Below are 22,589 nucleotides of genomic sequence, written 5' to 3'. Positions count from 1 at the left end.
CGCACCCGCGATGCGGAAGTCGACTGCATACTCGGCTGCACCCCGACGTCCCTGTCTCATAGACAGCAGCACAGTTGAAGCGGTCTCACCTCTATTGGGATGATCAAACACTTGTTTAAACTCCCTCACAAACCCAGTATATGTCGTTAGAAGCCGTGAATTTTGCTCCCAGAGCGCTGTAGCCCAGAGCGCCGTAGCCCAGGCGCGTGCCTCTCCTCGAAGCAAATTAATGACATAAGCCACCTGGCTAGCATCTGACGCGTACATGACGGGACATTGTGCAAAGATGAGCGAACACTGCATTAAGAAGTCTGCGCACGTCTCGACACAACCTCCGTACGGTTCCGAAGGGCTTATGTATGCTTCGGGGGGGGGGGGGGGTGTTCGTTGAATCACCACTGGAATGTCTGTATTTTGTGCTCGGTCGGCTGGAGGAGGTGCTGCAGCAGCGCCCTGAGTGCGCGCTTCCACCTGGGCAGTGAGAGCCTCCATCCTCCGATTGAGTATGACGTTCTGCTCGGTTACTAAATCCAACCGAGCAGTGAAGGCAGTTAAGATGTGCTGCAGCTCACCTAACACACTTCCTGCCGACGCCTGTGCACCCTGTGTTTCCATTGGCGGTTCAATCAATGGTTGACGCCCCTCGGGATCCATGACGCTGGCCGAGAAATCCTGTTGTGAAAGTGTAGGAACACAGACCCACAACAGGGGGCGCAAATGAACGGACAATGGAATAAGCCAAAAATATAACAATTTAATGTTGTGAATGTGCACAACAGAGCAACAAACAACACAATTGAGATCAACAGTCAAATTAGTCACAGTGATGTGTGGGCAGGCTCGAGGATAGAAGATGCCTGTCCAGAAAAGAGCCGGATCCCACACGCCTTCCACTTCCACCGGACCTGAAACAACCCCGGAGCCACCAAGCGCTGGGTCCCCAGGTGGCCACTGCCTCCGGCTGTCAGATCGGGTACTGCTGGCAGGAAGAACAGACAGGTGATGGTGGGTGTGTGAACACCCAGCAAACAGTTCAGTACAACGGTGGAAAACACCTCCACCTCACAATCACAATGTTCCAGGATTACGTGCAGAACCTGTTGGAAGACTCAGTAGTCCTTTACCGAGGAGCGGAATACGCCAACTCCCCAAACACCCGACTACTCCTTACAAACAGGATTGTCTGCAAAAGCAATGTCACACACAGAAGCAAATACGTTACTACTGTTGTTGATACAGGCTGAGCGGTTTACCTGAATCGGTAGACGATTTCTCGGCAGTGAGGTGAAGATGCTGCCTGGCTCTTATGGAGATGTGATTGATGATGATGAGTGACAGCTGGTGTTGTTGATGGGTGACAGCTGCCACTCCCGGTTGCTCCGGCGCCCTCTTGTGCCTGAAGCCCGCACTTCAGGCAGGGCGCCCTCTGGTGGTGGGCCAGCAGTACCTCCTCTTCAGCGGCCCACACAACATATATCTCAGTTAAACACCTAAATACATATTTTGGTTGAACTCACCTCCATAACAACGCAATGTTGCAAACAAGTTGCCACAAACTAGAGGTGGGCGATACCGGGAATTTTTGGTATTGATCCGATACCAAGTAAATACAGGCCCAGTATCGCTGATATTGATACCGATACTGATACTTTTTAATATTTAAGCTTCATAGAGCCTGGGTTGAATGTTTGGTCTCCAAAATAAAGGTAAAAGAAGGCCAACATCCATTGGATTCTATGACATGTGACATAAGTTACCCTGTTACATGATAACAAAGCATGATACATGGTCCAAACTATTCCTTTTTAAAACCCTGATAACGCAACTAATAATTTGCATCATTTTTTACAAAATTGGAGCAACTTTAACTTTTGACTCCTGTACAAACTGACACTGACCGTTGTCACCATTTTTGCTGTTTTTACCCCATAACTCCTGATCATTCGGTCATAGATAGTCCAAACTATACCTTTTTGGAATCTTTACGATCAGACAAATAATGTGGTATAGTTTTCAAAATGATTTGAGCATTTTTAATTTTGACCCCTGTGTAATTCTTCAATTGACCCCTACCTGGCCGCCTATTGAAAATTCAAGTGGCCAGTCGGTTTTTTCAAAAGAGTAATGTTTAAGGAGTATTTGTGCCAACTTTGGTGCTTGTATCACCATTTGCACAATTTTGCACTAAATATTCTCTTAGCTGCTGCACTAGTATACGTGTCTGACGTTTGATTGCTGTTAAGCAGGATTTGTTTATTTCTGTTGGCTTATTTGTAAAACATCAACTTTGGCAGAAATGTTGTGAGTTAGTTATTTGACTTTGGACCTGTTCCAGATTCTTAAACATGTTAATGGTTGTTCAGTGGCACAAAGCAATCTGTAACCACCCCACCAGAATACACTACACAACAACACACTGTAGCTTTAAATGAGTCATAGAATAGAATAGAATACCTCGTGTGAGGTTTCTTCCTCAATATCATCAGAGGGAGTTTTTCCTTACCACTGTCACCTGTGTGCTTGCTCTAGGGGTTAGTAAGGTTAGACCTTATTTGTGTGAAACGCCTTAAGGCAGCTTTGTTGTGATTTGATGCTGTACAAAATGAAATAAATTCACTTGAATTGAAATTGAATGAGCCTCATTGAATGGAACATTTCATCTTTCACCTCCTGAAATAGTCTTATCATTGCATGAATGAGAAACATTCATTATTTCATTTATATAATGCTTAAAATAGATACTTGTCATTTGATATTTTATTAATTCATAAACACGAGAAAAGGGACTTACATTTTGGTGTGAGTCACTGGTCCTTTGAGGTCAAGAGGTTCCAAACAGTCCAACATGAATTTAAATAGCAGTCCAATCCATTCCAAAATTGTTCTCAGTCAACTTGCAAAAACAGTCAGATAGTTCAAAAACAATCCAGTCTAAAACTGTTTGTCTGCTTTCCTCAGTCCAGCAAAAATCGCGGCAGAAATTTGTTGCGCTCTTCATCCGATAACGCTTCTACCTTAGCTATAGACATGACAACAAATACTGCAAATGCCTCCAGACAGCTTACGGAGTACTGGATTTTTTTTTTTTTTCTTGATGCATGTGAGAAGAAGGAGCACCATCAATAAACTCATTCAAATCATGTGGTTGTTAAGTGTGATGTAACGCATCGTGATTTTTCAACTTCCGGCTCCAAACAAAAAAGGCGCGCTGTCATTAACATTGAGAACTGCACTGAGATGCTCTGATCAGGCTGCACTTACACCGTTGCAGATGGACAACAGCATTAATATTGCAATATAAAACTCTGTATATTGTGCCTAAAACTCTCCTGGATATATGAACTGGGTTTTTAGACATTGTTATTGTGTTTGTTTTATGTAAAAATGCCAGAAGCTGCAATTGTTTCCTGTTCATGTCATTCGGGGGGAAAGTGAAGTTTGCACTTTAATGTCCTGTTTATTGCAATACATATTTTTTTATTAACAAACAGACATGTATATTTTACTTGTGTATAATAAAATATATAAATTAAAAGAAAAAAGTTTTATTAAGTGTTCTTACCTTTGAAACAGACGAAAGTTATTAACGGAGGCAGAGAAGGAAGGGACAGAGGTTTGCGCAGAGTGTAAACACAAAGTAAACTTAAACTGTAGATCCTTAAAAGGATCATACAGACGTAACTTTAATTGTAAACTTGCAGGTCTTTGGACCTGGAAACAGATTTATCATGTGATGCGTTACGTCAGAGCTTAACAACCGGATTGTCGCTCACCAAAACAAACTCCGCCATGTTTTTATTTAAAGTTGTCGCAGCATGCAATGGTACACGATGTATGGAACCAAAATTGCACTCTAAATGGAACCAAAATTGCACACTATAAATGTAATAAAATGGCAAGTGGGACGAATGATCAATATCACATGACATACAAACCACCAATCAAATGACAGGGATTTATTTATATAAAATAGAATAGAAATGGGTAAGGTAGGGTAGGAAGGGTTTGATTCCTACACGACACTAGATGGACCCTGAACTACTTAAGAAGCCATCTCTGTATACTAAATGGAAATTGGAAACCCAGTTGCTTTCCTGAAATCAACATTCTGTTTGGCTTTCTGTCGTCTATGTGATTTTATAGCAAGCTAATATACTATAGGTCACAGCATGTGTTAAAACCACCTCACTCGATGGAAAAAACAAAAGTAGTACACACCTCTTAGATGATCCCTTAGCACAATTAAGCGCCCAACATGTCATTTTATTGCAGGTATTTCTATTAAAATGTTCACAAAGGAGCCATTTGGTAATGTTACTGTTAGCTGTTACCACTGTAATATGTGATGCTAGCAGTTTCTAATAGATGACGCTGTTTTTAAGACACGTGAATGACTAAATCCATCATGAATCACGAATGAAAGCTTTGGTCAGGCCTTCAGCCACAGTTTGAAAATTAACTTAAATTTCAGAATTAACAAATAAAAATGTCTTCTTTGTGTTCATTGGCAGATTGCATACCAGCCTTATTGGTGCATACCGCCACCTGTTGCATTGGAGTGTGTGGATTCATGGCATTAATTATTCAAAGTCAATAAATTACAGAACATGATACATTAAAATGAAAAATATGATAATGAAAACGTGCAATAAATATCTTAGCAGCATTATGACACACCACAAGTTTGATAGTTTTAGCACAATCATGGAGCTCTTTTAAAAGGCTGAACACAAACACTCTGTGAATGCCGTAGTTTTATTTATATTCTCAAATCATCACGGGGATGTGCTGGATTCCAGCGCTGTGTTTATTTGTTTATTTATTGTTTAATGAAAAATGCTTAAAACTGAGAAACTAGTTATCACCTGGGCCAAGACAGGTACTTCTGCTCCTCCCTATTACATACACTGTATCAGAATTAGGCCAATATTTTTACCTTGGCCTGTGACTTTGACTTTTAACCAATGTTTCTCCAAATAAAATAACTCTGACCTTGTCCAAGCTGGAGCAAAACTCTTTGAGTTACTTTGTTCGCATACAGGCAACCAGATGAATGGACACAAAGGACCGAAAACAGTAACCCCCTCTTCACGATTACTGCAAGAACCATACGAGGGCTGTCCGTAAAGTATAGGTCCTTTTTATTTTTTTCAAAAACTATATGGATTTCATTCATATGTTTTTACGTCAGACATGCTTGCACCCTTGTGCGCATGCGTGAGTTTTTCCACGCCTGTCGGTGACGTCATTCGCCTGTGAGCACTCCTTGTGGGAGGAGTCGTCCAGCCCCTTGTCGGAATTCCTTTGTCTGAGAAGTTGCTGAGAGACTGGTACTTTGTTTGATCAAAATTTTTTCTAAACCTGTGAGACACATCGAAGTGGACATGGTTCGAAAAATTAAGCTGGTTTTCAGTGAAAATTTTAACAGCTGATGAGAGATTTTGAGGTGATTCTGTCGCTTTAAGGACTTTTCACGGTGCGAGACGTCGTGCAGCGCTCTCAGGCAGCGTCATCAGCCTGTTTCAAGAAGAAGTCGGTTTCAGCATTTTATCCGGATATTCCACTGTTAAAGGAGATTTTTTTAATGAAAGACGTGCGGACGGGTCCGCGCGTCGGGACGCAGCCGACGCAGCGCGGCGGCACAGGAAAAACACCTCCGTGTTGATAACCATTTGTTAAAATCCAGTTGGCTTTTGATGGCTTTCAGTGGAGTGAGTATATGAGAAATTGTTTATCAGCTGGAGATGTTCCAACGTGTCCTCAAGGCTTCCAACAGAGGTGTTTTTCCTGTGGCGGAGCGTCGCGGCGGCTGCGAGCCGACGCTGCAATCCGCCTGCACGTCTTTCATTAAAAAAAATCTCCTTTAACAGTGGAATATCCGGATAAAATGCTGAAACCGACTTCTTCTGAAACTTCTCTGTTCTCTCACGACGTCCTGGATCAATAGAGCCTGAAATGTGGAGGTTTTCAGCTTGAAACAGGCTGATGACGCCGCCTGAGAGCGCTGCGCGACGTCTCGCACCGTGAAAAGTCCTTAAAGCGACAGTATCACCTCAAAATCTCTCATCAGCTGTTAAAATTTTCACTGAAGACCAGCTTAATTTTTCGAACCATGTCCACTTCGATGTGTCTCACAGGTTTAGAAAAAATTTTGATCAAACAAAGCGCCAGTCTCTCAGCAACTTCTCAGACAAAGGAATTCCGACGAGGGGCTGGACGACTCCTCCCACAAGGAGTGCTCACAGGCGAATGACGTCACCGACAGGCGTGGAAAAAACTCACGCATGCGCACGAGGGTTCAAGCATGTCTGACGTAAAAACATATGAATGAAATCCATATAGTTTTTGAAAAAAATAAAAAGGACCTATACTTTACGGACAGACCTCGTATGTTTATGTATCTGTTGCTTTAAGTGGAAAAGAGCTTCTGTAAGCCACATCCCCACTCCAATCACACAGGGATATTTCTCTGTCTGTTTTACAGAACTTGTGGGTGTGTCGGCACAGACTGGATCAGTGGTGTGACTCAGACACCAGCAAGAGTCCAGATGGATGTGGATTTCTGTGACACATAAATGACCTGTTCTAGACCTACATTTTGCTTACAGTAGATTTTCCACTTTTGGAACTGTGGTATTTTTATGATGTTTGGCATGAAAGCCCAATCATATTTAACTTTATATATTTGTCAGGATTCTGCCTGACAGCAGACTGTCACTGATGGAGCTGAGAAATGGCTGGTCCTGAGCTCCAGAAATGCAGTATTCAATGCTCACCTGTTACTAATACTACTACCTCAGTCACTATTTAAACAGGAATTTTCCACATTAGGCTCTTGGATTATTTCCAATGCTTCTCAAGGCTTTCAATGTGATGCAGAGTGAAGACCACAGCCATGCCTCCACGTTCCATGAGAGGACATCAAGTTTTTCAAGCCACAGAAACAATCACAGTACTCAGGAACTCTTGATGTCATTCTTCACTACTCAAGGCCGGGACGGCCAGGTAAGGAAGATGCTGCACAAATTGCTTCTTAATTTAAATTACCTTACAGCTAGACAAAGTCCAGATCATTCCACGGTTTACTGTCTGTTATTTAATGCAGTTGCTGCTGGACTTTACTCTCTTTTATTTACTGTCTCATTTTTTGGCTTTTCCTTCTGACTCAGTCAGGATTACCCAAGCAGTAGAGCTGTAAGGAGAAATAATCTCCAACAGATGGCAACATAGACTTCCACGCATGTTATGACATTGACTGTATTTCATGTTATATTATTTGTACATTAAATATGATCTTGTTTTTGCACATATCCGCTTTGTCTCGGTTTGGTTCATAACAATACGGAACAGTTCTGAACAACATGACCCCTTTAAAGACAAATTACAGACACCTCTTGTATAACATCCCTGTGTCCTCTTATGTCTCCTCTATATTAATATGAATTTACAAAGAAGCAAGTTCAGTAATGGTCTGAAGTACTTCAGTTCATCTCTTTTATGCCTCTTCCAATAACAACTTTTCAAAAGAAACAATATATTTTCTATTTGATTCTTCCATCTAGTGTGTGTGTGTGTGTGTGTGTGTGTGTGTGTGTGTGTGTGTGTGTGTGTGTGTGTGTGTGTGTGTGTGTGTGTGTGTGTGTGTGTGTGTGTGTGCTATAGCACAAAGACTACAGTAGAAGGAGAAATGTTCTTATGATTCAGAATAGTGATATAGTCAGCTCAATAGCCTCACTGTTGGCCTTTTTCATATGATTTAATTTAAACTTTTAGTGCCCTTATAATCCCTGCAACCTAAGCGGTTGAAGACGTATGTATGCCGTTGTAATAAAAGTGTTTGTCCATTATGTCTGCTGTAGCAACTCTGTCGAATTCCAGTTGTTGCCACTAAAAGGGGACTGTGGTAGATTCTATTATGAGGCATAAGAGCTACAGTGTTCGAGTGACAAGATCATGGTTCGATGTGTCTGAAGCCTCATTTCTTATTGGGTTTTTTTATTATTTGTCACTATTCTGCTGAAAACAGAGGCAAAATTCAAGATGTGGTTTAAATATCACCAGATCACCTAAAGCATGATGTCTCATCTCCACAAAGTTCAAGGATGAGATCAGTAATGAGTCAAAAGAGTCTATGGAAGACTTCCTGTAAATGTCACAAGTAAGAGTTTCTGTTCAGACAAGCAACCCTTGTCTGGTCTTCATATATCAATGAAATTGTTATTCAAAGTAAGCAGGAAAAACGAAACAACGTATGAGTTTGAGGTGTGTGTGTGTGTGTGTGTGTGTGTGTGTGTGTGTGTGTGTGTGTGTGTGTGTGTGTGTGTGTGTGTGTGTGTGTGTGTGTGTGTGTGTGTGTGTGTGTGTGTGTGTGTGTGTGTGTGTGTGTGTGTGTGTGTGTGTGCGTGCGCATGCATTTTGTTTGTGTGCACATTCTAAATTTATACATGCATCTCAAATTCCTCTGTTCCCCCTCCAACCATCAGTCTCATGCATGCTTTTTTTTTCAAACAATAATTTGTGTCCATTCTAATTGTAAGTACTGTTTGGAGGATAGCATTAATTCTTCTGCTCTGCGCTGTTAAACACTAGCTGGAGCCATCAGGGAGGATTCCCGTTCAAATATGACAGTATAATTACCAAACTCCTGGGATGCTGCAGGTTTTCATAGCAATTTGTGACAGCTGTGCATTCAAAACCATTCAGATACCACTTGTTTTGCAAAAATGAAATCCTATCACTGTTTTGATAGGACGTTAATAGAACGCTTCTCCATTGAACAGGGAAATTAAACATGAAGGCTGCATTGCTAAAAACTAAACGCTCTGACAGCTAAAGTGTTACAGTTCACATTTATGTTGTGACATTTTTGCATATGAAATCTGTCAAGGGGCATGGTGATTCACGCAACATTATTTTTGCTTTAGTTGGGCTGCTGCTGCAGGAACTACACTATATTTTAGGAGCAATTTATGCCGGCCTAAAGCACACCGCCTATTTACATAGAGGTCAAATATTCAGCACAGGTAATCTCAGTTTATTTACAGGAACTAACTGCAGAAAGTTTTTCATTTGAGGATCATAAAAGAATTCCATTTCTACTCATTTCTCTGTTATCATCTTGCATACTAAATGACTTTGCAGACTTTTATGAAAGATGGTAGCATTGCACAGTGACAAAAACTTACACATAGTGCACTACAATCTCATGTCAATCTGTGCAAAATGTTTCTGTGGATGTTATCTCATGTTTCAGAAACTGCTTCTTGTCTGGGCTTAATGATGACATCAAATTATTTGCAAGATACAACTTTTTGGAAGGTCAAATGGAACACTTCATCAGAAAGTGAAGCACTGCCATGGTAGTGGACAAAAGCAAGACTGACCCACTGTTGACAGCAGATTTTGGGTGAAAAATTACTCAGTAAGCCCAAATTTCTATTTGCCGATTTGCTCCAATTTAAATTTTTCAAGAAGATTATGAGAAATGTCTACTTTGACCTTTGCTCCGACTTGAACCACCTTGCTCCATATCTCCGTGTCCACAGAAATGAAAGAACAGACCACCAGTTTTTTTTCTATCCGCTCCAAAAGAATAATTTTCCTGAAAATAAATAGAAATGTCAGTTTTGACCTTGAATCCCAATGGAATCACTCCGTACTGATATCTCAGTAACCATGATAATAAATTACTTGAAGACCCCATTTCTTTTGGATGAAAGTTTGAAAAATGAATTTTTTTTTTTGAGATTTTTGCTAATTTATTAAAAATAAAAAAAATGGCTGTGCACCAACACTCTCCATCCAACCTGATGGAGCTTGAGAGGTGCTGCAAAGAGGAATGGGCAAAACTGCCCAAAGATAGGTGCACCAAGCTTGTAGCATCATATTCAAGAAGATGTTGTGTGGGCCGCCCGAAGAGGAGGTACTGCTGGCCCAACACTCAACTCTGGTGCCTGAAGGCGGGCTTCAGGCACCAGAGGGCGGAGTTGCCTACCAGGAGCCCCAGGAGCCCGGAGCTGACAGCTGTCACCACTCAACCCATCATCACCATCCACCATAAAAGCCTGGCAGAGACATCACTTCCCTGACGAGAAATCAGCTTACCCTACAGGTAACATCTCTGCCGTATCTGTGCCGTACGCACATAAGTGTTTTCTGAACGTTTTGCAGTCGTAACTTTCTGTAACTTACAGCTTGGAGCTGGTTTGTAGGAATATGGAGGAGTTGGCAATTCCACTCCTAAATTCTTAAGTGTTACAGTAGGCACTGCACGTACTGTGTTCTCCTGCTACCTGGAAGTGGAGGACTTTTCCCTCAGAAAGGAACTGTGAGTTGCTGACTGTTGCTGGGTGTTCCACACACCCACATAATCTGTTTGTGCTTCCTGCCAGCAGTACCCAATCCGACAGCTGGAGGAAGTGGCCACCTGGGGACTCAGGACTTGGAGGCTCCGGTGTGTTGCAGGTCTCCGCTGGCAATGGAAATTGTGTGGGGCCCGACTCTTCTCTGGACAGGCGTCTCCTATCCTCGAGCCTGCCCACACGTCACCTATTGTTTAATTGACTGTTACCTAAAGTTGTATCTGTATTCCGTTGTGCACATTTTCACAAAATTAAATTATCTTTTGGCATTTTCATTGTCCATTCATTTACGCCCCCTGTTGTGGGTCCGTGTCACTACACTTTCCCAACAGAAGACTCGAGGCTGACCAAGTTTGTTTTGTTTGTGTTTTTTTATCCAACTGGGTATATTTCTTGAAACTGACCAGAAACATCAGTTTAGACATTTGATCCCAATGGCATCCTCCCTTGTTGACATCTGACAATGAACAGAAATTACTGTTTTTAATCTCACACCCCAATGAACTCAACCCTCACTGTATTTCAGCAAAAGTTCAGTAATACAATATATTTAAGTTCAATATAATAAATCATTTTAACCTAATCTAGCTTTCAAATTGTGATGACACAATGCAGAAGGAAAATAGATTTGTATGTTGGTAATAACTTGATACCAACAGCAACACTACACAACCGGTTGAAAAAATGCTGGGAGTCCAACTTGGAACACAGCAGGTGATGAATTTAACGGGGGACGAAGTCCCTGATTGTTTTGTGAGCCAATTTGGTCAATTGGGTTCTTCACACATTTTTGTCTGTATTGCTTGTTGTATGGAACTCCAACACCATAATTGTAAAATCAGCCAAACTGTTGTAAAATCATGCTAATCAGAATGTAAGAGGCTCTGATTTGGATATCAACAGGAGCTTCATCAGTGTGCCTTGATGACTTCCCCATGTTGACATTTTCTGTTTTATGAAGAAGCAGGAACCACATGACATGACAGTGGGATTTATATTCGAATGTCTAACATTAAAAACTTGTCCACATAGTTTAAAATACGAGGTCTATTAGATAAGAAACCAACACTTTTATTTTTTTTTTAACTGTATGGATTTGAATGACGTGCGATTACACCAATCATGCTTGAACCCTCGTGCGCATGCGTGAGTTTTTTCACGCGTGTCGGTGATGTCATTTCCCTGTGGGCAGGCCTTGAGTGAGATGTGGTCCCGCCCTCTCGGCTTAATTCCTTTGTTTCACACGTGAAAAAACTCTCGCATGCCCACGAGGGTTCAAGCATGTCTGATGTAATCACACGTGATTCAAATCCATATGGTTTTTGAAAAAACCATAAGGTCGGATACTTTTCTAATAGACCTCGTATACCAGCAGTTCCCAAGGTTAACCCAATAAACCCTCTCCAGCAGGCAACATGGCACTGAACCAGTGCTGATTCAATGTTGATTCAGTTTTGCTCCATGTTGAAGGCTGACATTGAATCAATGCTGGAAATATGCTAGATTTGAAAACTGGGTTGAGACATTTAATATAATATTCAGCTCATAAATGTTAAAATCAAGGGGTAACACATTGTATAAATACAAATACACTTCCTATGGATTTCTGCCAGAAATTATTAATAGATCAAAATACACGAGAATACTAATCATATTGTGACATTTTAAACATCAGATCTGAAATAAAAATGTTCATGTTGTATTCATTTTTGCATTGTTTCCTTTGTAACAGAAATTAAAACAATAATACACAAATGGGTTACTAAACAGGAAGACATAGGGCTGTGCAAAATTCATAGATTTAGAATCGTAACTCTGCATCCTATTTCCTACCTCAGTTCAAAATTCAACTCAACTTGAGAAACTGAATTGAAATTCAAGAGTTGTTCTCAATTCAATTCTGGCTTGGAAGGAATAGAATAAACTGGTAATCAAAATAAGAAATACAATATGTTCCTTTAACAAATATGAGCAAATTTTGTTTTCTTGTTTTCAATTAAAATTTTTGAAAGACAGTGACAAACAGCTTTTCATTACATCTCACAACTGATGAAGGAGGGGGCTGTTTGTGTGACTGTGCACTAAAAAAGTGAAATTTGGACCAACTTTTTAAAAATTACTGTAATTTGTTACAACTGTTTTTAAGTACATTTATGATTAGTTTGAAACATACTTACCTCTAACCCTAATAAATTTAAATGTAACAAATTACAGCAATTTTTTTTAAGTTGGTTCAAGTTTCATTTTTTTTTCAGTGTGGAAACTAAAACTCAAAGCAGTTTACTGGTTCCTGTGAAATTTTGTGGCAAAATGGTCTTTGGATCATATGAGCAAATACTGGTTCCTTTTTATATTCAGATGTGGCTCCATATGCAAGATATTTCCATACATGTGCGTGTGTACATGGTTATTTCAACACTGAGCAGCGACAACAGAGCAACAGTAAAATATCAACAATGTACTGCAGGACTTAATTGCCAGGAGCTGAAAATGAGGGCAGGAATAAGTTCTGGTAGCCACCTCCAGAGTACCACGAGTAAAATTATACTATAAATAATTAATTTTATTCAGAAATAAAACCTCTCTTCTGTGAATATTTTTACTCAAACATTTTCTCTTGTAGTCAGACTTAGCACATGGTTGAGCAAATCTTTAACGTTTTTCACACAGGAGGTAGTAGAAAAATAAATCTCAGAGGGTTGAGCTGCCATGCACTCAGTACTGTCAATGGGCACATACCCACAGTATCAAGAGAACTCAGCCCTTGAGAGAACTCGACCCAATTAGAGTTAGGTTTAGGTTTGGGTTAGGGATAGGGTTAGCCCTGGGCCCGGTTCATACCTGGGGCCGAGTTCACATGATGTAAATTTTTGTATCCGCAGCCACTACCACTTTGGATACAAGTGGTAGTGGCTATATATGGCTGAGCATCTACCACTCCCCCACTGGATGGGACATTAGTCTATTGGAGGTTACTTCCCCAGCCAAGGCCAGTTCTACCAGAAGCTTCAGCTGCTTCGAAAAAGGAAGTTTATTACAATAAATTTGACCATGGTCCCCATCAGGGCAGTGGGAGGTGGGGAGCCCATCCCCCATGGTGGACAGGGACCAACTGGTGGCGGCGGGGTGGTGGAGGGAGCTTCTGGTGGAAAACTGCAGACAGAAAGAGGTGAGTAAGACAATGAGCTTTAAACCATGCAGCCTGTGTTGTATTGGTTCAGTGGGGATGTTAATGTGTGACAGCCACTTAGGATTAGAGTGTGTGGCTGGATTCAAATAGCTGAATCAGTCAGATGGCAAATTTATGAGTCTTCTGCCACAACTAATGCTATGCTTCAATTCCCATTTACCGCCAGGTGAACTAGAATAATGCAGATGGAGTGTCTTGTCCAAGAAACCCAGGTCCCAACTCCTTATCCTACTGCTCCATGTGCTTTGCTGGGCAGGTAGCCCCATGGGAGATCAAGTGCTTACTTAGTACCATAGACAATACATAAAATTCACAATGCCAGGATTAGAGATCAATTCAGATTAACAAGATCTAAAATAACTTCTTTTGGTTTCTCCTATTTTGCCACAGAGGATGTGGGATGGACTCACATGTTGATTTGGCACAAGTTTTACCTCCTCAAACAACTCCAGATGTACATACAAGGACTCCAGGGTATGGGTGACCTTAAACCGGGGACGTTGTCCAGTAACTCCCGCTGCAGTCAGAAGTCTCACGTATTGTACGATAACAAAATTTAGCAGTGCGTCCGCTACCGTGCACTGTGATTTCTGATGTAAGTAAATGGATCCTGGGGGTGAAAGACAGCAGAAATATCTGAGGATTTTCTCAAATGAACAGAACATACTCCTGAAGTGAGAGAAGTCTCATCACATAATCGTTGCTACACTGAAACATGACTTTGCAACTGTACACTGCAATATGCTGACAGTGCAAAAATGTTCTAATGTTAATGAGTTAATCATTGATCATTTAGCAGAATGTTAATTAGTTGTCCCAGCTTCTCCGATGTACACTCGGCTGGGTTTAATTGCTTTTTAAATTTGCTCAGCAAGTGAATGGATGTTTTAACATTTTCATTTGCAGAATGCATCAAAAAACAAATGTTTTTACTCCATTATGAGGAGTTTAATCCTTTTGTTTATGCGTGCTTGATTCCTAAGTCGGTCTGAGTTGTTGCTGTTGCTGTTACTCCAGAAAAGCCACAAAACAGAGCATTGTTTTCACTGGTGCATCTGTATCTGTTTGTCTGTGGACAAGATAACTCATAAATGACTGGACGGACTTCCTTCAAACTTGGTGGGAATGTTACTTGATAAATATCTAGAGGCGATTAGATTTTGGAGTAGAAAGGCAAGTCAAGATCAAGAAAACCATGGTTTTTTGTGTATCACATTAATCAAGTACCCTAGATGGATGATCTGCAGTGTATATTGATCAGAAAAATATCTGTGATTGATTCATTGTTATGAATGACTTCATAATGAAATCGCACAGACGTCATATGATAAAGTCATAAATAGTAAAAAAAAATGACTTAGAGTGTATTATCTCACTGGGTGATTTCATAGATGATTAGGACTTTTAGGTTGAATGGGCTACTTATTGATAAAACCCCCTGCTGATGGGATCGGCTGCAAGACAAACATCCACTATGTTAAGCCCCTTTCACACTGGGCCTGCTTCGAATTGCGTCATGACAACGCTGTTAGATATATTTCTGTGTCTAATTATGGTTTTCTTTATTTGTTTTCTGTGTTTCTTTTGGTATCAAGGTAGTTATTATACGTATGTAGGGTTATATTTTTGGTTTCATTCTTATTCTCACTTTCCTTTGTTCTTTGGTATGTGCATGTAGAACTGGATTTAATCAGTTTGTACCACTTAAGATAAAGAGAGTTAGGTAATAATTATAAATCATATGTCTCCCGTTATTGTGCGGGCCTGGGGCAGGGGGATGGACCTCCCTTGAATGCCCACGGGGGCCAATAAGAGAAGGACCTTGCGAAATAAAGTCCGCCTTTGTTATGCATATGTCATCCTGTATAAAAACTGCTTGTATCCATTGTCCGGGGTTCTGTAAGAGCGGATCTTGTCTGTAAGAGAAGTTCTTGCAGGGCCCAGGCCTGATTATTTTTGTTGTGACTTTGATTAAATTTAAAAGTGTGGAATAGTTTAAGTTTGTGCTTTGTAAGGGGCAGTATTACAGAAAGAACTGGGGGGAAAAATAACAACGCCACATTGATGCAACCTAGTGCCAAGATGATGCAGCTCAACGCCACAACAGCGTGAGGGACACAAAGGGCAAAGTGAAACCAACGCCAAAAATTAAACATGTTTAATTTTTTCGCCGTCGAGCACAGGCCGCTTAAAGGAAGTACTTTTCTCGCAAGTTGGGGCAACTTAACAATACTTAACGTAACTGGATGCCACACCCACAATATAACGTTACCCAACGCCAGTTTAAGATTCCTGCTCCATTGTTGCCAAGCTATAAATCACGCAGGAGTGTTGTCAAACTTTTTATACCGTGTACATAATGCAGTAAAACTATACCGCTCAAAGTGCACATGTGAACAATTAAAAGAAAAAAAAATCCTCATTGCAGCTTGGCTGCAGCTCCTTGTGCTCACCTCAAGTTCTCTCACAATTGTGTTAAATAAAGTCCATAAGTCCTGCTCACAGACTGATTGCCAAAGACAGGACATGTCCACATGCAGTATAACTCCTCATGTCCACGTCCACTCACGGATGCCGGCTGCAGCTCCGCGGTCACAGGAAGAAATATAAACTACAAGAGAAATCAGAGCGCACACCTGCTCATTTTACAGTCTGGCTGCAGCTGAGCTGAGGTCCTCGGCGCTCGCACCTCCTTTCAAGCTTCACCCCCACCCCACCCCCCTGCTGCACGCAACTGACGCAGACGATACAACTTGAAGTAGGCCTATTGTGAAAGGGGCTTTAGCCATTCATGGGTACTCAAAGAGCACACCAATACCTTTGCCAAAGACCAACAAATCTTTTTATGTCAAACAGAGCACTCAGACAAAATTGAACCTCCACCAAGGTAAAACAGGCCCTTCAGCCCTAAGCATGACCTAAATTCCAACCCTGTAATCATAAGTTCATACAGTACATACTCAGCATACAGTACATACCAGGATTCTAGCTAGGACCATTTTAGTGCCAGTGTCACATACAATTCTTTCTGCAGTACAATTCTTTCCACCTTGCTTAGAAAACAGTGCGGAATGTTATGCATGTGTAGATCTATTTATTCTTTGTGTCTACATCTCTACCTGTCAACTGGCACCAGGGCAGAAGTAAACGCAATCTATTTTAATCGTTAACACTGGTTAATCATGGACTTAACGAAAATTTAGTGAGCAGATAACTGCCCTCGCGGAATATTTACGAACGAATAAATACCCACAGGGTAACTGACAATAGCTGTAAATTAAGAAATTCATCAAAATATCAATGTAAATTGCGAAGGTGTTTTGCTCCATCCACCTCAAGATCCAAGCGCTGTTTTCTAAGTGAGGTGGAAAGAATTAATAACATCGATTAAATAACTGACAATAGCTGTAAATGAAGAAATTCATCAAAATATCCACGTAAAATGTGAAGGTGTTTTGCTTCTTTCATCATCCATCCACCTAAAGTTCCAAGAGCTGTTTTCTAAGCAAGGTGGAAAGAACTGTACGTTACACCGGGTAAATTATGTGATCGTGTCTCATAGTTTCAGGGAGCTGCGAGCCCCTGGATCCGCACTCTATACCACTAAAATGTTCTTGGCAAGCCTTATTTTAACTAATTTTCTGAATGAATGAATGAATGAAAGATTTATTGTCATTGTCATTACAAATGCAACAACAAAATTACGTTTACACTCCAATTACCTCAGAATACAGCAATTAATCCACAATTATTACTTGTTTACCGTAATAATGGCACACATCAAAATTAAAGACAACACATATACATTTGACATTGTTTATGTGCTCTAAACCTAAAGCATTCTGTCATCCGAATTGAGGCAAAGTGGGTGAAGGCCGCAGCAATGTGAGTTGCGCCGCCATCAGCTTGGGGGGGAGTGGCTTGAGCAGTAGCCGGGATGGGGTGTGTGATGGGGGCAGGAGGGGAGGTGGGGGGAGGATGCTTCAGTCTTTGTCCATGTGTGAGTCAGTATCTGTCCTTGTGTCTGAGAGAGATAAGGAGGCAGCCAATATTCCCCAAGGCCGTAGAGATTCTTCTGGAGGAAACACTGGGGCATTTTGTCCTTCAAGGGCTGATAAGCCTGCTGTGTTTGTGGTTGAGCAGTGAAAACACTTTTACAGCTTCACATGAACAAACCAGATCCCAATTTATGAATTATTCCCGGTCTCTGAAATCTTTCACCTTCCCCTGCAATGTGTGCATTTGCTCCAAGATTTTATCCAATTTGCGTCTGAGTTCAAGGGTTCAAGCAGTCTGAGAATGCATCGCCTTGCCCAACTCATTAATCATGACGGACAAGTGAGGGGTCGTGGTTTGGCGGCAGCCGTCTAGCCAATTTTCCGGTAGGTCAGTGCAGCACATAAGTCAATAAGTACCAGCCCTCCTACTATGAAACCAAATATGAATAAATCCTCGATGTCCTCCACAGAGAATGGCACAAAGCATGCGACATGCCACGTCTCCCAGGCATCGAGAACATAGCCCGCAGGGGTAGATTCCATCTGGGCACGCAGAGTCCCCCGGCCCCGATCTTCTTGTAGAAAATGGTGTCAATAGCATTCAGAGACCAGCTGATCAATTCCATAGTTAATCCAATATAGTTTAAAGAATTCACAGTCTGGTGAAGCAGGGACTTTGAAGGTTGGAGCAGAGATAGATGAGAGAGGAGGAGATGTGACCACCTTCGCCAGAGTCCCAAGCTCAGTGGGTTTAGATGCATTGAACGCAAGAATAATAAACAAATTATATTTATGTTGTAGTATATGTAAGATCAAAGTTATGTTTTGCATGTTTCTGTCAAGTCTAAGTTAATAAATTAAATATCATTGAAAATGTTAAAAACACATTAATATTTAATGGACACAGCATTGACTCTCTTCTTCAAAAATTACACATAGTAGTTTTTAATCCAGTGAAGCAGGCAGTTTTTCTGTCATCCTGACAGTTTTTTCAACAATTTGAGTGGGATTGCATTACTTTTTACTTTTAAACAATATAACACCTAATTGCCTTGTTTGAACAAGAACTGAACCTGGACTGATTTGTCAAACCTGCTCTTTTAAATGAAAAGTTTCACTTTCGTCTTTCACTGATGCTGTGCCCTTCCTCCTCTCCACCCCTCCTCCCATCTGTCTCTCTCGCTGGAGTGCCTTCTCTGATCACTCAAGCATGTGCTGTTTTTCAAACTCTGAGCTTTTTGGAAACATGAAGCCTTTCAACTGTAAAATAAACCAAATTTCTGAATATATCTTCAGATACAGAAGGACCTCTGGATTAATGTTGTATTTTCATGGCAGCTTTTTTTTTCTTCAGTTCAGAGCAGAGATGCTGTGCCACTGTGGCCACAGAACGCGCTGACTCTCTGATCTCTGTTGTTTGCAATTTGATATGAAGAAACTGAGCAATATATTTCTTATTACTTTAATTATCGGTTTAAAATTGCAAAACTATGATTCTATAAGCTTGAAATACGATCAAACTGGTACATTTTCAGCAACATTTCGTATCATTTTTCAGAAATTCTGTGCTGTGTGGCACAGTCAATTTGAACCCAAGAGCCGGGTGGACATTTGCAGTGCCGGACGAGGCTGAGAATTCCAAGTAAAAGGTGTTAGTAATCCATTTTAAAATGCACTGTTATAAACTAATGTTCACTTGCCTTTAGGTTGCAGGAACCACACCAGCCGCAATTGATTTGGGAAAACTCAAAAACGACAATGGAAATAAAAACCAAGGAGCAACCTCCAGGGCTGAAAGATTAAGCTAACACTAAAGATGTCCGGAAAGCCCTCACAATATGTGGGTATCCATGATGGTCCCTGGACAAAGTGCAGAAGTCCCAGAGAACAAAGAGACCAGATAGACAGGAGACGGAGACAAGAAGAAGAGGAGTGTCTCTCCCTTATTTAGCAGGAGTAGGGGAAAAACTACAGAGGATCTTCAGACAGCACAAAATCCCAGTTAACTTTAAACCGGTTAACACCTTGAGACAGAAATTAGTTCACCCTAAGGACAGGATCCCTAGTTACAAACAGAGCAATGTAGTGTATTCTGTCAGATGTCAGGAAAACTGTAACGAACACTACATAGGTGAGACTAAGCAACCTTTACACAAAAGGCTATACCAGCACCGCAGAGAGGGCGCCAGTGGACCTCAGTCTGCAGTTCATCTCCAGCTTAAAGACACTAACCACACGTTTGAGGACAAAGAAGTTAAAATCTTAGCCAGAAAGAAGAAATGGTTTGAGAGAGGGGTCAAGGAGGCATTCTATGTGAAACAGTTGAAACCCAGCCTTAACCAGGGAGGGGGTCTGAGACACGCTTTGTCCCCTGTTTACAATGGGGTACTCAGGTCAAAGCAGTTTCAGTCTTTTGTTCATGGTAATGAGTCATTCATGTCATCAGGAGAGTCGTCAAGGGAGCCATCAGGAGAGGTGTCCATCCCATCATTAGGAGGGACAGCTGCCCTGTCATTAGGAGGGTGCTAACTAGAGCACAATAGGTGCTAAATAGAGCTATTGTTTAGTCGCTAGCCTATAGCAGTCTGCCTCTCGGTAGGAGGTGTCTGGTTAGGTTTAAAACTCCAGCTTTTATGGCTTCTGTTTATTCTTCTCTACAAGAGTCAAGACAGAAGTCAGACTACCAGAGCAAGAATTTTAGCTGAGGAAGCTTCTGCAATTTGAAGCGAAACGTCCTCGCGTCAAGCAACCCAGTCCAGTCGAAGATTCAAGCTTCTCTACATTGGAAACCACCTGGACAACTGAGAGCCTACACAGAAACACTAAAGTAGCAAGTCTTGCAGTTCCTTGAATGCCCACTAGAGCAGGGCTGAAAAACAAGTCACTCCCTGTAGATCCCCAAGGTAAAATCACCAAGTTTACAGCAGAAATGAAGATGTTTACAACCTGGCACAAAAAACAGTTTTGGTTTCTAATAGCTAGTTTCCTCATTAATGACAGCAGTACAAAGAGTTGCCACCCGTCCCTTAAAATACAGAATTGTCCTTTATTTGACAATTCGCTGTTGCGTCCCATATTGTTCCCATATTGTTCCGTATTTTCATAAATGTCCAACACTCACTCACACACTCAACAAAACTGAATAATGAACAAGTAGTGAGGACCCGACGCGAGGTACAGCAGATAGATCTCAGACTTTCACGGCTGCATGTCCATGTGCCCACCTTTCTGATTCTGTCACGAGTTTCTTGGTTACCTGGCATGTCTACACCGAAAACTCCACCACATCCAAAGAAGCAAAAACGTTTGTAAAAGTACAGATGTGAGTGGAAAGAGTCAAACCCCGTGGCTTCACAGTGTTAGTGGCAATGGTTACAAGGCAAACAAGTATTTTTATTTGCTCTTCTTAAAGTAAACATGTCCTCACTTTAAAAAATAAAATTATTGGTCTGTTTTCCTTAATATTTCTGTTCATTATTGCACACTTGAGTGATTGCAGTTTATCATTAACAGTTTTGTGTTAATAAAGCACTTAAAGCTTTAAATATGACTACATGTTGTTGTTTTTTTTATTAAATACACCACTCCTCGGGTGGTGGTAGTGGCCCTGATGAGCCGTGGTGGGCGTCCTTTATTTTCATTTCTGAAAGGTGACAACCCTAGCAGTACTGGTGATTTTTTTTTTAACTCAAGCGATTGTAAATAATTAGGGAAGTGGTCACTTGGAATGACAGATACAGTGCATGCCAACGAGATCATTTAGGGCCCTGATAGCAGAGGCTGCTATTTAATGTGGACTAGACTATATTTTTCTTTGTTGAGCATTTTATTATAAATACCTCAGATAACATAGCTTGCTGCATGGATAACTGTGCTAACAGAACATCTAAGAAGTCTGTGCTGCAGTATTTCTGTTGAGGGAAATGTTTTGTATTACTTAATTTGCATGTTAGTTCCTGGTTAGCACTAATTAGCAGGGAGCATAGTGACATTAGCTTCACTGATAGTTTATCAGTTACTGACTCAGTATGCCAGTTATAGTTTTTAATAGCTGCACTCAACCACCACCCAGTCCATAAAAAAATATGCAAACATCCAAATCAAAGTTAGCCTGTTAGCATTAATGTCACTTGTTTTGGTAACGGAACGATGTTGAAGCGTATTTGGACTCTATCTTTTTACCTATTTATGAGTTGACGGAGACCAAGGCGGAGTCAGGCACTGATAAAACGACAACATTTGGAGCGTCAAAAACTGCTTTTCAGAAAACCTGTGGCTGATGTCTATAGGTTTTCTTTTTAAAAAGTGGTTAAACAAACTTTCCTATTCTGAACCTGTGAGTGTGTTGTGGGCTGGGGTGTTTGGCTGGCTTGGTTTTTGTTTTCTGTTTCTCCCACCAGGTGGTATGCATTCAGGACTGAGTGGCTGAGCATCAGGACCTCACCCTGAACACCTGAGGCTTGTTTTCACATGCAGGTCATCAGGACTCACAGCTGTGGTGTATTTTGTCTTGATCAGAGATTGCTGCATTTAAACCTTGAATGCACAGTGTGTGATGGCCAGAGACGCGACCTTGTGAGCAGACGTGTGAGATCGACGTCAGGAGAACAATCTCACCATCACGGATGCAGAGGCCGCTCCAGGTTTGACGCCACAGTCTGTGAAGGAGGATTGGGTGAGGTCTCACGCTCTTCAGCACACTTCCTGAGGTAATTTGGTTTTGGTGACTTTTATGAAGTAATGTTAGTGGATTTGGTGTCCCTCACACCTTGTGTTAGTGAGCTGTCACGTTATGCTAATTGTCTAATCAGCTTCTGCTGCAGTGGAGATTTGAACTGAGTTGTTCCGTGCCTGCAGGGTAAGAAGCTGATGTATAGATTTAAGCCAGGAAGTGTTTGCTGATTGCGTGCACCTTTGAGTTGTGTCTCTCTGTGTGGAGTTGGACTCACCTCATGTTTTCTTTCTTCACAGACTTGGTTTGTCGCGGCCACCTGGGGGGTGTCGGCGGGGTCCCTGGGTCCAAACTGCTGTGGCTCCGGA

This window comes from Thalassophryne amazonica, chromosome 13, assembly GCF_902500255.1.
Source record: "Thalassophryne amazonica chromosome 13, fThaAma1.1, whole genome shotgun sequence".
In the NCBI taxonomy this organism is placed as follows: Eukaryota; Metazoa; Chordata; class Actinopteri; order Batrachoidiformes; family Batrachoididae; genus Thalassophryne; species Thalassophryne amazonica.
The sequence above is the reverse complement of the archived record's forward strand: the minus strand, read 5'-3'. Positions refer to the sequence as shown.